The sequence below is a fragment of the Trachypithecus francoisi genome, unplaced genomic scaffold (assembly GCF_009764315.1).
Source record: "Trachypithecus francoisi isolate TF-2019V2 unplaced genomic scaffold, Tfra_2.0 Lachesis_group18, whole genome shotgun sequence".
Taxonomy (NCBI): Eukaryota; Metazoa; Chordata; class Mammalia; order Primates; family Cercopithecidae; genus Trachypithecus; species Trachypithecus francoisi.
Window position 1 is genome coordinate 34,607,543 of NW_022681463.1, and position 13,456 is coordinate 34,620,998.

The following is a 13,456-nucleotide window of genomic DNA, read 5'->3' on the forward strand; positions in this document are numbered from 1 at the left end:
AATAAACATGATTTTTAAATGATTCTATAATATTTCATAATACAAAGTCATTATATAAACAGGCTCCAAATGATTCAAATTTAAGTTACCAATTCTGTCATCATAATAAAAGTGGCCACCTAGGTAATGAATATTTGTGCTTCATTTCATTTTTTCTCTTCTCATATATTTCTTTCTTTTTTATCTCTTATGTATAACAGCAATAATAAAATACAAATTCATAACCCATGTTTGAGTAATGGATATGCTATTTGCAGGTGATGAGAAGCCACATTGTTCTTCACTCTATTCTTCCAATTTCTGGATCAAAGACCACAATTCACAGTGGAAGAAACTTTGGCATCCAGATGGGATGGCAACCAGGCCACAGGAAATGTTTTCTGACAACTTAGAGATTCACTTTTTGGAAATACACCATGACCCTTGCCTAGGGATCTGAAAACATGAGATGGTATTCTCAAAGTAAAAGCAACTCAATTCAAAATGTTGCTTTTCACATAAGAGAGAAAATGAAAATCAATTTCAGCTCTCTGTATAAAAAGAGAGCAAAGAATAACCATGCATGCTTCTGAAAGTTTTATCTTCTTGTAAGGATTAAAGTAAAAAAAAAAAAGTGTTTTCAAGGGTAACAATTAGTCTATATTTTGAGGCTCTAACATCAATTTTTAACAAAGACTAGAAATAAAGAATTATATTGCCTCTAAGTGTAGATGAATCATACTTTATAAATACAGTAAGAATATTGAAGTTATTGGCACACTAAGAAAGTAATAAAATTAAATGTAACTGTGAATATCAATGTGTGTGTTAGTATATGAATTAAATAGCATTTAAACTTTCACCAAAGAAAGATGATAGATGATACATAGATAGATATAGATAGATAGATAGATAGAGAGATAGATAGATAGATAGATAGATAGATAGATAGATAGATAGGTCCTCAAAGGGAATTTTACTGAATACTTCTGTAGCTTAATTATAAGTAAGTAAAAATAATTGAATCTTAGAGTACATTGAATTTTAAAGCTGGAAAAGTTTGAAGAATGAAATAATTTAGTTCCTTTGCTTCACCAAAGCAAATGAAAACTGAATTTAAAAAAATAAAAATCAATTTAGCTGATGCTTAAGCAATTTAAAAAGAGTAAAAACTTCCTTTGTTTAAATGAATCATAATTAAAATAACTTTCAATACAATTTATTGATTGAAAGCTGAATGAGAATCATTGGCAATGTAGACATTACAAAAATCACAGGTCAGGAAGAGTACTGGCATTTCTTTTAGGCCTATCTGGAGAATGTATCTAGCAAGTAAATGTATATAAGGCATAAGAGTTTACCTGCATTTCTAATATGATAAAGTTAAGTGAAATGTGAAGATTTCAGAGGGCAGCCATAAATGTCATCCTAAGTAGAGTTAGAACACAGATTAGGAACAATTTAAACAGTTAGAAAAGCTAATGCAAAGGTCATGCTACTCACAAACCATGAGGACTTCAATTTTCATGACATTTTCTCTAAGGATGTGAAGTTCACAATCTCCAAAGGATCATTTAAGTTCTATCTCATAAAACTGGAAGGCTTTCTTTTTTCACAGTCAATGACCAACTAATAAGACAAGTGATTAGAGAGAAAGCAGTCCTAAGAAACAGAACAAACATAATAAAATTACTTGGCATTCTTAATTTGGAAAGTCTACTAATTTAATCAGATCCAGCTAGTTTGATGAATACAAATATTGGAGCCTGAAGGAGATATACTGAATATCAGAATACTAGATTAATTAAATATAATGAATAATATAAAGCAAACTAAAACATCAAGCTGAAGCCACAGGGGGCAAATTCCAGTTATTTATTTATTGTCTTGATCAGGTTATTTAATTTTTCTGAGTTAAAATTTTCATATTTTGTAAACTAAAATAAATATATATTTATTTCAAGATTCTTGGGCATTAAAGTAATAGCATATATAAAAGTTCTTATATAGTTAATACATACTTATACAATTTAAAAACCATAGCCTAAAATATAGGTTGTAAAATATTGCATGTGATTTGGACAAACAATTGAAAATTAAATACATAATGGAAACAAAATAAATATATCACTTTCATGCTTACATATGTGCAGAGACAGGCTTGGCTGGGGAGACCCTAACTCAGCGGTGCTAGAGGAATTAAAGACACACACAGAAATATAGAGGTGTGGAGTGGGAAATCAGGGCTCTCACAGCCTTCAGAGCTGAGAGCCTCAAACAGAGATTTACCTACATATTTATCGACAACAAGTCAGTGATAAGCATCATTTCTATAGATACTATATTAACTAAAAGTATTCCTTATGGGAAATAAAGGAATGGACTGAAATAAAGATGGGCTCTGGCTTGTTATCTGCAGTAGGAGCGTGTCCTTAATGCACAGATCACTCATGCTACTGCTTGTGGTTTAAGAACACCTTTAAGCGGTTATCTGCCCTGGGTGGGCCAGGTGTTCCTTGCCCTCATTCCGGTAAATCCACAACCTTCCAGTGTGGGCGTCATGGCCATCACAAACATGTCACAGTGCTGCAGAGATTTTGTTTATGGCCAGTTTTGGGGCCCATTTATGGCCAGATTTTGGGGGCCTATTCCCAACGTATATGTGAAATGAAGATGAGAATAGAGAATGGATATGGTTTGGCTGCATCTCTACCCATATCTCATCTTTAATTGTTGCTCGCATAATCCTCATGTGTTGTGGGAGGGACCCAGTTGGAAGTAATTGAATCATAGGGGCAGGTGTTTCCCATTCTGTTCCATGAGAGTGAATAATTCTCCTGGGATCTGACGGTTTTATAAAGGGCATTTCCCCTGCCCATGTTCTCTTATCTGCTGCCATGTAAGATGTGCCTTTGCTCCTCCTTTGTCATCTGCCATGATTGTGAGGCCTAAAATATAGGTTGTACAATATTGCATATGATTTGGATAAATAATTGAAAATTAAATACATAATGGAGACAAAATAAATATATCCTCCCCAGCCATGTGGAACTGTGAGTTTATTAAACCTCTTCCCTTTATAATTACCCAGTCTCCAGTATGTCATTATTAGTAGCATGAGAACAGACTAATACAAGAATTTTTCTTAATGTAATCAGAATCAAATGCTAAATCTTAGCTATCTGAATATTTAAAGCAAAAGCCTTCTTATCTTATTTGTTGAAATGATGTCTTTACCATACAATTTTATTTTTATAATTTGACTAGATACATTAGCACATTGTATAGTATTTTTGCAAAATATGGCTTCATTTTCCATTTAATAAGTCCCAGTCTTTCTTAAGCAATAAGAACATTGGAATGAAGATAAGAATAAAGTAGAATTGCAATGCTACCTTTATACTTCCACAAAAGATGAAGAATAGTTCACATTTACATAAAATTACATTTTCATTGAATTAAGTTAAGAAGAGTTGTAATATCTTCCCTCTGACATATGGGAGTACAACATTCCAGGCCAAAAGCATTGCATTTTAAGTAGTTGTCTCTGGAACACCTGCTTTCCAATAATTAACTTGATTCTAGTGAGAAATACTTGCTTATCTCCCTCCCAATTAATACTTATTGCCCTTGTTTTATTTGCATGTCTCAGGTACTGAAAAACTGAAATGATATATTTGACTCAGGAGGAAAATATTAAAAATAATTCCCTTGTTATAAGTTTTGGTGATGTTATTCTTTATATATCTCACACATTTATCATACTAGGATGGCTTTGGCATTATTTCTTATTATTAAGTTTAATACCACTGTCTTATTTACTAAATCTTTTGTTTATCTGTCATACTTTGTGCTTCTATATTTTGGGCTCTATATAGGAAACCAGGGAAAATATAGATGTTCCACATAAAAATCAAATTCACATATGATGCCATCAGCGAAATACCAAAAATGGCTGCTTGGAAGCTGCAAATGCCATACAAATATTTTTATGGCAATGAGGCTAGAAATAGGGAAAAAGTGAAAGGCTTCCTCAGTTTCTGTCTTAATTGAGAATCGTAACCACCCTGTGTGTTTGCAGAGGAAATAGAGACTTTGTAAGCTTCTTCAATCTATTGCTTAAGAACACGTGGAGAAAGGGAATACTGGACATTTGGAAGAGCTCACAACAGTGTTGCTGAAACTCCATTTTAGACTGAGAATTGCTCTTAGACATATTTGTCCTGAAAGTTTGATGGGAACTTCCTTTGTCGAAAGTTGCGCTAAACTACCACAAGGGGTTTTTCTTAGAGTTCTTTCATCAGAGACCCTGTGACAAGTAACAAAAGCTGCAAAACAGAATGCCAAGCAATACTCTTAGGGTAAGATATGGTATGTTAAAGCCTGTTGGACTGTTTATAGGTTATTTGGTGAATGTAAATATATCAAACATTACTACACTTTTCTGTATGTGATCACTTAATTTTAAAAATATTGTACTTACTTGCTCCTTATCTCATTATATATGCCAATTTCAAAATATACCACATGAATGTATTCTGTTTTAACTGTAGAAAAGGGGAAAAATATTTTTCAACCAGACTGGCAAATACAACACATCACAAAGGACATCTTTTACATTTAGAATACTACTCTGCCATCTAGGGGAAAACTAAGAATCTAACACCCAGTGGGGGAAAAATTCAACTAGAATGAATTCTTCATACTTAGAATGTAAAATTATGCTAAGTAAATAGTGTAAAGGGCCGGATCCGGTGGTTTACGCCTGTCATCCCAGCACTTTGGGAGGCCGAGGCAGGCAGATCACGAGGTCAGGAGTTCGAGACCAGCCTGGTCAGCATAGTGAAACTCGCTCTCTACCAAAAATACGAAAAATTAGCCTGGCATGGTGGCACGTGCCTGTAGTCCCAGCTACTCAGGAGGCTGATGCAGGAGAATTGCTTGAACCCAGCAGGTGGAGGTTGCAGTGAGCCGAGATCATGCCATTGCACTCCAGACTGGCAACAGAGTAAGACTCCGCCTCAAAAAAAAAATTTTTTTTTAAATATATATACACACATGCATATATATAGTGTAAAGTCACCATTAACAGTAAGATTTTTTACTAACCTTGTTAATGTAGATCATAGAGGTAATAACAACAAAAAGATAATATTTACAAAAATAAATCGACACGTGCTTAGCAGCAAAACGAGTAAAATGTGACTATATTGATCTTTGCTTCTTTTCGTTATACAGATGATATCTAATCTTCAAATAAATTGCATCTGAAAATTATTTGCTCTCTTTGTGTCTCATTTATAAAATTCTTTGGCTGCAAATGTAGTGTTGGAATGCAGTTTCTAACTGCTGATGTCTTTTTCTTTTTAGATGATTGACCTTTATGTTCAATGTCGTAAATACATTAAAACCACTCTCCACACCTCCTTGCATATAAAACAAGAGCAAAAGCACTGACTGTGCATTCACAGGTCACTTTCATAGAATGTTTAAATTTTTTAAAATATTTCTAATCCAGTATTGCTTTTTCTTAAGGAAGTGAAAGAGGTATTGCTTAAATAACTATTCGGTGAATAGCAGTTTGCTGATTATATAGGTATGTATATGTAATTAAGAAATAGAGAGAATGTTACATATTATGTAATATATAATATACTATATTATATAATATCTATATTGATTATATATAATATATAATCAATAGATTATATATAATATATAATCAATAAATAGAAAGCTCTCTCTCTCTCTCTCTATATATATACAATCTATGTATTGTTATGTAGCCCCCCTCTGTATATATATATGGGGAGGGACTACGTAATGATATATAGATTTTAATGCATCACTAACTTTTGTTGTTGTTGCCATTGCTGTTTCTTGCCTATGTTCAGCTTAGCACATTCCCTTTGTGTACCATCTGTGATTTCAGGCACAAAAATAAAGGAAGGTATATGAAAAAGTCACTTTTCATTATTATTGAGTGAATTTCTGTTAGGGAACGAGAAAACTCTCAGTAGCTTGTACTGAACTCCTGCTGTCTTTTAAAAGGTCTTCATGCAAATTGGCATTTTTATGTAGGTTACCTTGTGAAGAGAAGCTAGTTCCGTGAAGGTCAATTTATCTCAAAGCAAGTGTGAAATGTGTAGTTTGTTGAATTGATCTATTATTTCACTTAATGTTAAACCACAATTCAGTTCAGGTGAAATCCAAACTCTTAAAATGACCATGACTCATGAATAAAATAAAATATGTACTTTTCAAAATAGTTAGATAATGAGATCTATCCCATCATCAAATAAATGACTTTTTGGAAACTATTAACAAGAAAGAGTATATTATTGTTCTTTGATTCTTTTCACATAAAGAAAAATGTGGGCCAGGAGGGATGGCTCATGCCAGTAATTGCAGCACTTTGGGAGGCTGATGGGGGAGGATCAACTGAGGTCAGTAGTTCGAGACCAGCCTGGCCAGCATGGTGAAACCCCGTCTCTATAAATATACAAAATTTAACCAGGCGTGGTGGCACCTGCCTGTAATCCCAGCTACTCAGGAGGTTGAGGTAGGAGAATTGCTTGAACCGGGAGGGGGAGGTTGCAGTCAGCCGAGATCATGCCGCTGAACTCCACCCAGGGTGACAGAGTGAGACTTGGTCTCAAAAGAAAAAGAAAGAAAAATGTGTTTGCTTGTTTTTTTCTATTAGTATTTCAGTACAGTTTCATTGTGCCCTTCTGAATTATTAAGGCTTAATATCTAAAACGATCTTCTCTGTCTTTTTAAAAAGCCTCTTTAAATGTAAAATAGAATATAGATGCAAGAAAACTGTAAACAGCAGTCACATGGCTTAGTAAATTATTATAAATTTTAATAAGGTAAAAACTACAAAATCCAAGAAATATAACAAAGTCACAAACATAGAGACTCCTCATGGACTCAGATTCAGTCTCAAAACCACCCTTTCTCTCAAGATCAGCATCCTGACTCGTATATTAGTCCTTTCCTTTCATCTTATCGATGTTTTATCCCCAGGTGTGCTTCCCAAACTACAGTTTAGTCTTGCCAACTTTATTTTAATGTTATGTTTCAGTCTTTTTCTAATCTCCAGATTCCCTTCTGTCCTTTTTGTTTCCTTGTAACTTATCTGTTGAAAATCATGTGGTGTTTGAACTTTAGATTTTTCTGTAGTCTGGATTTTGCTGATTGCATAGTCATTTCAGGATGTTTCTCTGTCATTTACACCTTTTGCAAATTGCCAGTTGGCCACAGAGTTTTCATCAGATTCGTTTTCAATTCCTTTGGCAAGACTATAGGTATTGTCTTGTCTTACCAAGAGGCATGTCTTGTGGTATAAACAGTGGTTGACCTTCGGTGACTAAATCAATTGCTGCCTAGTGAGTAGCAAATGGCAATAGTCAAATTAAAAGTAAAAATACGGTTCAACTACTGCCTGAGTCCACTTGGGCCACTATAACAAATAACCACAAACTAGAAATTTATTTTTCATAGTTCTGGAAGCTGGAATGTCCACGGCCAAGGCAGATTCAGTGTCTAATCAGAGCCCAGTTCCTGGCTTATAGACAGTGCCTTGTTTCTGTGTCCTTACGTGGTGGAAGGGATGAGGAATGTCTCTCAGACCTCTTATAAGGGCATGAATCTTATTCACAAGGGGCCCAACCTATTGCTTAATCATTGCCCAAAGGCCCCACCTCCTGAAACCATCCAACTTGGGAGTGAGGATTTCAAAACAGAGATTTTGGGGAGACAAGTATTCAGACCATAGCAACTACTATTTAGTTTCATAGTAATATAACTCCTTTGGAAGGACAGGATAAATATTTTCCTTTTATATCTTATTTTAAGGACAATGATTTGCTTCCCTATTATTTTCCTAAAATTGACTAACTATTGTTATTAAGAAATTATAACTTTAAACATATTTAATGAATTTAAGTTAGTCTTATATATTATCACTTTTGGAGGTCAAATTGTAAAATGTTGCCCAGTGGCAGCCTCTTCAATATGACACCTGAGTCTTTTTGACATAACCCTTAACTATCTAAAAAAGAAAAGGCATGTCTATTACTGGACACAAAGATTATTTATCTCAATTTTTATTGTTTATATACACAACATGTCTGTAATCCAATAAAGAAATGTATATACACATACACATTATGAATATAAATCATCCACATTAAGTAGCTATCAAAAGAAGAAGATACATAAAGGGCCCAAATGTTAGAATTACTAGGAAAACAAATACTTATAAATAACTTTTGCATTATAAAGAATCTAGTGGAAAAGGTATCAAATATGCATGACCAGATATAGAATATTATAATACACAGAAATGGAAACTCTAAAAATGAGATTAATGAAAACACATGCACACACACACATAAACAAACACGCATGTATACATATGTGTAAGAAATGAAAATGTCCTCAGTGGGTTATCGGCAAATTGAACACAGCAGAGAAAAGAATCATTGAATTTGAAGACAATTAGTTAAAAGTTATTCCAACTGAAATTTTTTTAAAAGTTGGAAAAAGAAACAGAACAAATACATAATTGATCTCAGAGAAATGAAAACTTATTTCCACACAAAATTCTGCTCATGAGGCCAGGCGCAGTGGCTTATGCCTGTAATCCCAGCACTTTGGGGGGCCCAGGTGGGCAGATCACCTGCAGTTAGGAGTTCAAGATCAGTCTGACCAAATGGTGAACCTCCATCTCTACTAAAAATACAAAATTAGCTGGGCGTGGTGGCACGTACCTTTAATCCCAGCTACTCAGGAGGTGGAGGCAGGAGAATTGATTAAACCTGGGAGGCAGAGGTTGCAGTGAGCTGAGATTGTGACACTGCACTCCAGCCTGGCGACACAGCAAGACTCTGTCTCAAAATAAAGAAAAATAATAATAATACCCAAAAATACGTAGTAGCACACGATTAATACATGCAACAACTTGGATGGATCTCAAGAACATTATTCTGGGTGAACAAAAGTTAATCTTAAAAAGTTGTGTGGCTTCATTTGTATAACATTTTCAAAATAACAAAATCAGAGATACGGAGAACATACTGGTGATTGATATGGATTAAGAAAGGGGTGAGAAGCAACTTTAAAAGAATAGCACAAAGTATTTCCTGTCAATTTCCAACTTTTAAATTTATTTTTGATAGCACTTTATATATATATATATTACTTTTTATTATTACTCCCACATTTTTGTGCCTTTGTATTTATTTCTTCAATACATTTTAATATACTGTGCTCTACTTGTCACAGATTTTCTAGACTGAAATTTAATTCTCTTGTTTTTCTTCTTTATTTGGAAAGTGAAGTTTATGGATTTTCTTCTGTGGATTTTTCTAGATTGATTACACAGATTGTAGTATGTTGGACTATCTTTATTGCTATTTTCAATGTTTTGTAATTATGTATACTTGTGTCTCTCTTAGGCAGAAACATATATAAAGGCATGTTTTCTTTTTGTCATGTTGATGGGGGCTTTTTTTCCAGTTGTGTTTAATTTCTGATTTTATTGCATTTTGCTCCAATATTTTTATATGATTTTCATTTTTACAATTTATAGAATTATTTTAGTACAGCCTAAGATACGGTCAATAACAATATTATTTTTAATTTAGTTAAAAAGTCTATTCCCTAATAATAGAGGAGTTCATATATGAGACTGTGTATATATGTGTGAATATATATATGTGTGTGTATATACATATACACACTTTCTACATAAAAAGAGTATAAAATATTTTGTGATCCTCAAAACTATTAGGAGAGCGATATCAGCACTCTCCTACTGAAATAAGAGAGTGATCCATTACATAGCATTTCATTCTATAAATGTATGAAATATTATATATCCATTATGCTGATAATTTATGAGTTTTCAATTTGGGACTGTGATGAGTAGAGCTGGTAACAGCACCTAACTAAAGGGCATTAAGTGAACATATTTATGTGCCTCTGCTGGGTTTAAACCTAAAAATGGAATTTCTGTATCAGAGGGTATTCAGATGTTCATCTTTAACAGATGCTGGCAAAGACTTTTTTAAGGTGTTTGTCAGATATTCTCTTTTCACCAATAATCTGTGACTTTTCTGGTTGCTAAATGTTTTTGCCAGTATTTTGCATTTAATCAAAAATATTTTAACAACAACAATAGGTAATATATTGTCTCCTGTGAAATGAAATGCTTGTTCTTTTGTCTATTTCTGCTAGAATAATCTTTTTGAAATTGATTTATAATAAATCTTTATTTATATATTTACTAATATTTATAGTAATTTTTATATGCTATAGATAATAATACTTTGTTAAATATCTTTATTGTGAAAATGTTCTCTCATATTTTGGGATACACGATTTCTTAAATGCAATGAAGTCTAATTTACTAGTTTCCAGGTTTTTATTCGAGTGCTCTCAGTGTCCTAGATAAAGATTTGTGCCTTTCTGTAAGGACATATAAATATCCTCCTGTGTATTCTTCTCAAAACTTTATTGGTTACCTGTGTACATTTAGATCTACAATTAATATGGATTGATTATGTTTATCCTTGCAATTAAAGATCAAGAGAAAATTATTTTCTATACAGTTTTCCAATTCATTTGGCATTATATAGTAACAAAATCAGTCTTTCATCACTGTATATATGAGGATCTACTTCTGGACATAATACACTTTTTAAAACATTGATAGACTTTATTGCTTAGAGCTGTTTCAGGTTTGTAGACAAAAATTAGTGGAAACTATAGTAAGCTGCTCTGTGCTTCCCTCACCTAACACTCCTTGCACATAGCTTCCCTTATTATCAATATTTTGAAATACTGTGGTACATTTCCTACAATCGAAGAGAAAATATGATACATTACTATTAACGAAATTCCATAGTTTCCATTAGGGGTCACTCTTTGTATTGCACAAGCTATGGGCTTTGACAAAACCATAATGAGAAGTAACCACCATTATAGTATCATAACCACCTATTTATCCCTCCCTCCCTTCCCACCAATCACTGGAAACCACAGCTCTTACTATTTTTATTATCTTTTCCAGAAAGACATATAGTTAGAATCAGTCTAGTATGTAGCCTTTTCAGATTAGCTACTTTTATTTAATACTTGGCAATATTTATATGAGTATCCTCCATGTCTTTTTGTTACTCGATACTTCATTTTTTAATAACTGAATAATATTCCATTGCAAGGATTACCAGTCCATTTATCCATTCACCTACAAGATTACATCTTGGTTGCTTCCAAATTGTGGCAATTAAGAAAAAAATGCTATAACCATTAATGTGCAGGTTTTTGTGAGGACATATATTTTAAGTAAATACTCATACCAAGAGTATGATTACTAGACCTTACCATAAGACGAGGTTTAGTTTTGTAAGAAACTGCAAATTGTCTTCCAAAGTGGCTGTACAATTTTAGTTTTCCACCAATAATAAATGACAGTTTCTTTTGCTCCATGTTCTTTTGTCTAATTGTATTAAGATTTTAAATCTCCTTAATTATAAGATTGGGAATTAATCAAACTATATGTTTTCTGGAAAAAAAAAAAACCTAGCAATATATGTTAATGATGAAAATAATAGCCTGGGGTACAGTAAATGACATTTTGTATGGCAAAAGTTAGCACTGGCCTTCAGTCCTGCTCTGGTACAAAGCCAAATAATATAGCAATTCTAGTGTTAAAACTCTATGAATTACCTCCTTTCAGATTGCTCTATGAAAACTGAGCTAGATATTCCTTTTCACAGATGGTGTCACCGGCCTGTACCCTAAATGGCGATGCGTGAAACAACTCCTTTCACTACGCTTGCAGATCATCAAGGACATCCGGCCTTACATCTAACTAGGAGGACCTGGAGTAGTTTACACTGAGGTCATGAAACAGCTGGAGAAGTCTCTCATGTGTACCTCTCCTGAGCATTTAATTAACTGTCTGCGATATCTGTAATCTCTTCAAAACAGTCTGCATAGTCATTTGGATAAACATTTAAAATATTCTACACTTATTAGTATTCTAATAAATCATTACAGCTACCACTGAATCTACAATATACATTTACTGGCACATAAAATAAACTGCAAAGTGTGATTGCTTATATATTTCACTGAATAATATGAAAGAACCACTTAGAAACTATAGCACTTCACACCTATATGGTCAACTGTCTATACCTTAAAGAGTTTTCACATGGGATTTAGATTAAACATACCTGCACATGTGCATTAAATATAATAAATATAATAGGTATTATGTATAAGTATTTTATATGAATATTTTTGGATATTCATGTTTATCAACTGTTACATTTGAATTAAAATTCACTCTACACAGCTATGAAAAAATGTGTATTAAAAACTAAAGTATCTCAACTAGTTTTCTTTTTTAAAGCAGAATTCAAAGAAAATAAGGTCCAATTCTGCCTATACTGATAGATGACATTAACGAGATAGTGTGTTTATTGTATTATTCTCAGCGTCTGCAACTTCACTATAACATAAGGAGAAATTACCCTATCTTTTTTCATAAGGATGACAACTTGCACTTTGGCAAATAATGACTAAAATGACTTTGTACAAATATTTTTCATCCATAAGCCTTTTTCTCAAAGTTATTGGGATTTAAATTAATCATTATTGTTTTTATAATGTCACCTTTTAAGGAACTCAAGATTGATAGGTATAATTTGAAGGGCAGTGCGCCCCAAACATCTAAATACCCACTACACATATCATGCTGACTGATATCTCACTATTAAAGATTTATTCCACTGGGATAGAGTTTTAAGAAATTTACATATTCAAAATATCCAAAGAAGAGGTAAATTTAAAAATTTGAAAGCTCACAGTAAGTCTCTATTTTTATCAGTGGCTACCTGATCAGGCAGGAACTAGGCAAAAGCTAGGTGAAAACAAGTTAGAGAGAAAGGGATAAGAGACAGCAGAAGCACTCACTTTCTATAGGGTCAGGAGAGGGTGCCAGAGCTCCACTGCTTATACTTTACATATGTAGGGACAGCCAATCTTGTATACATACTCATGAATTTGAGAGTATAACAACATTTTGCCCACCTAACTCTTAACATTGATAAAGTATAGCTTCCTCTAAATTATTATCTCTTCAAATTTAAGTGTCTTGGTTTTATTTTGGAGCATCCTTTGCCAAAAGCAGATATTCATTCTATAACACTTAATATGTAAAAAAGCTAAATGCACAACGGTCAAGGGCATTGGAAATACACAGATGTAGATTTCATTTCTAGCTCCATCAAATGTAATGTGTGACACCATATTGACTTCAATTTCCTGGTTTCCAAATACAGAGAACAAAGACAATAACACCGTGTTGAATTGCCTGCAACTAATGTTTACAGTTTATACATATAACATATTATTTCTCACACTGAAACATTTGATAACATTTTAAATATTCATAATT

The 13,456-nt window shown here is 33.2% G+C and overlaps 1 long non-coding RNA gene across 1 annotated transcript in view; it reads right to left on the bottom strand.

Annotated features, from left to right (window-relative positions):
- Positions 1-1,216: 1,216 nt before the first annotated feature.
- Positions 1,217-13,456, bottom strand: part of LOC117063647 — a 76,646-nt gene continuing 64,406 nt past the window's right edge. The window contains exon 3 of the long non-coding RNA XR_004429023.1: positions 1,217-1,641. This is a non-coding gene — a long non-coding RNA (uncharacterized LOC117063647). The remainder of the gene's footprint in view (positions 1,642-13,456) is intronic.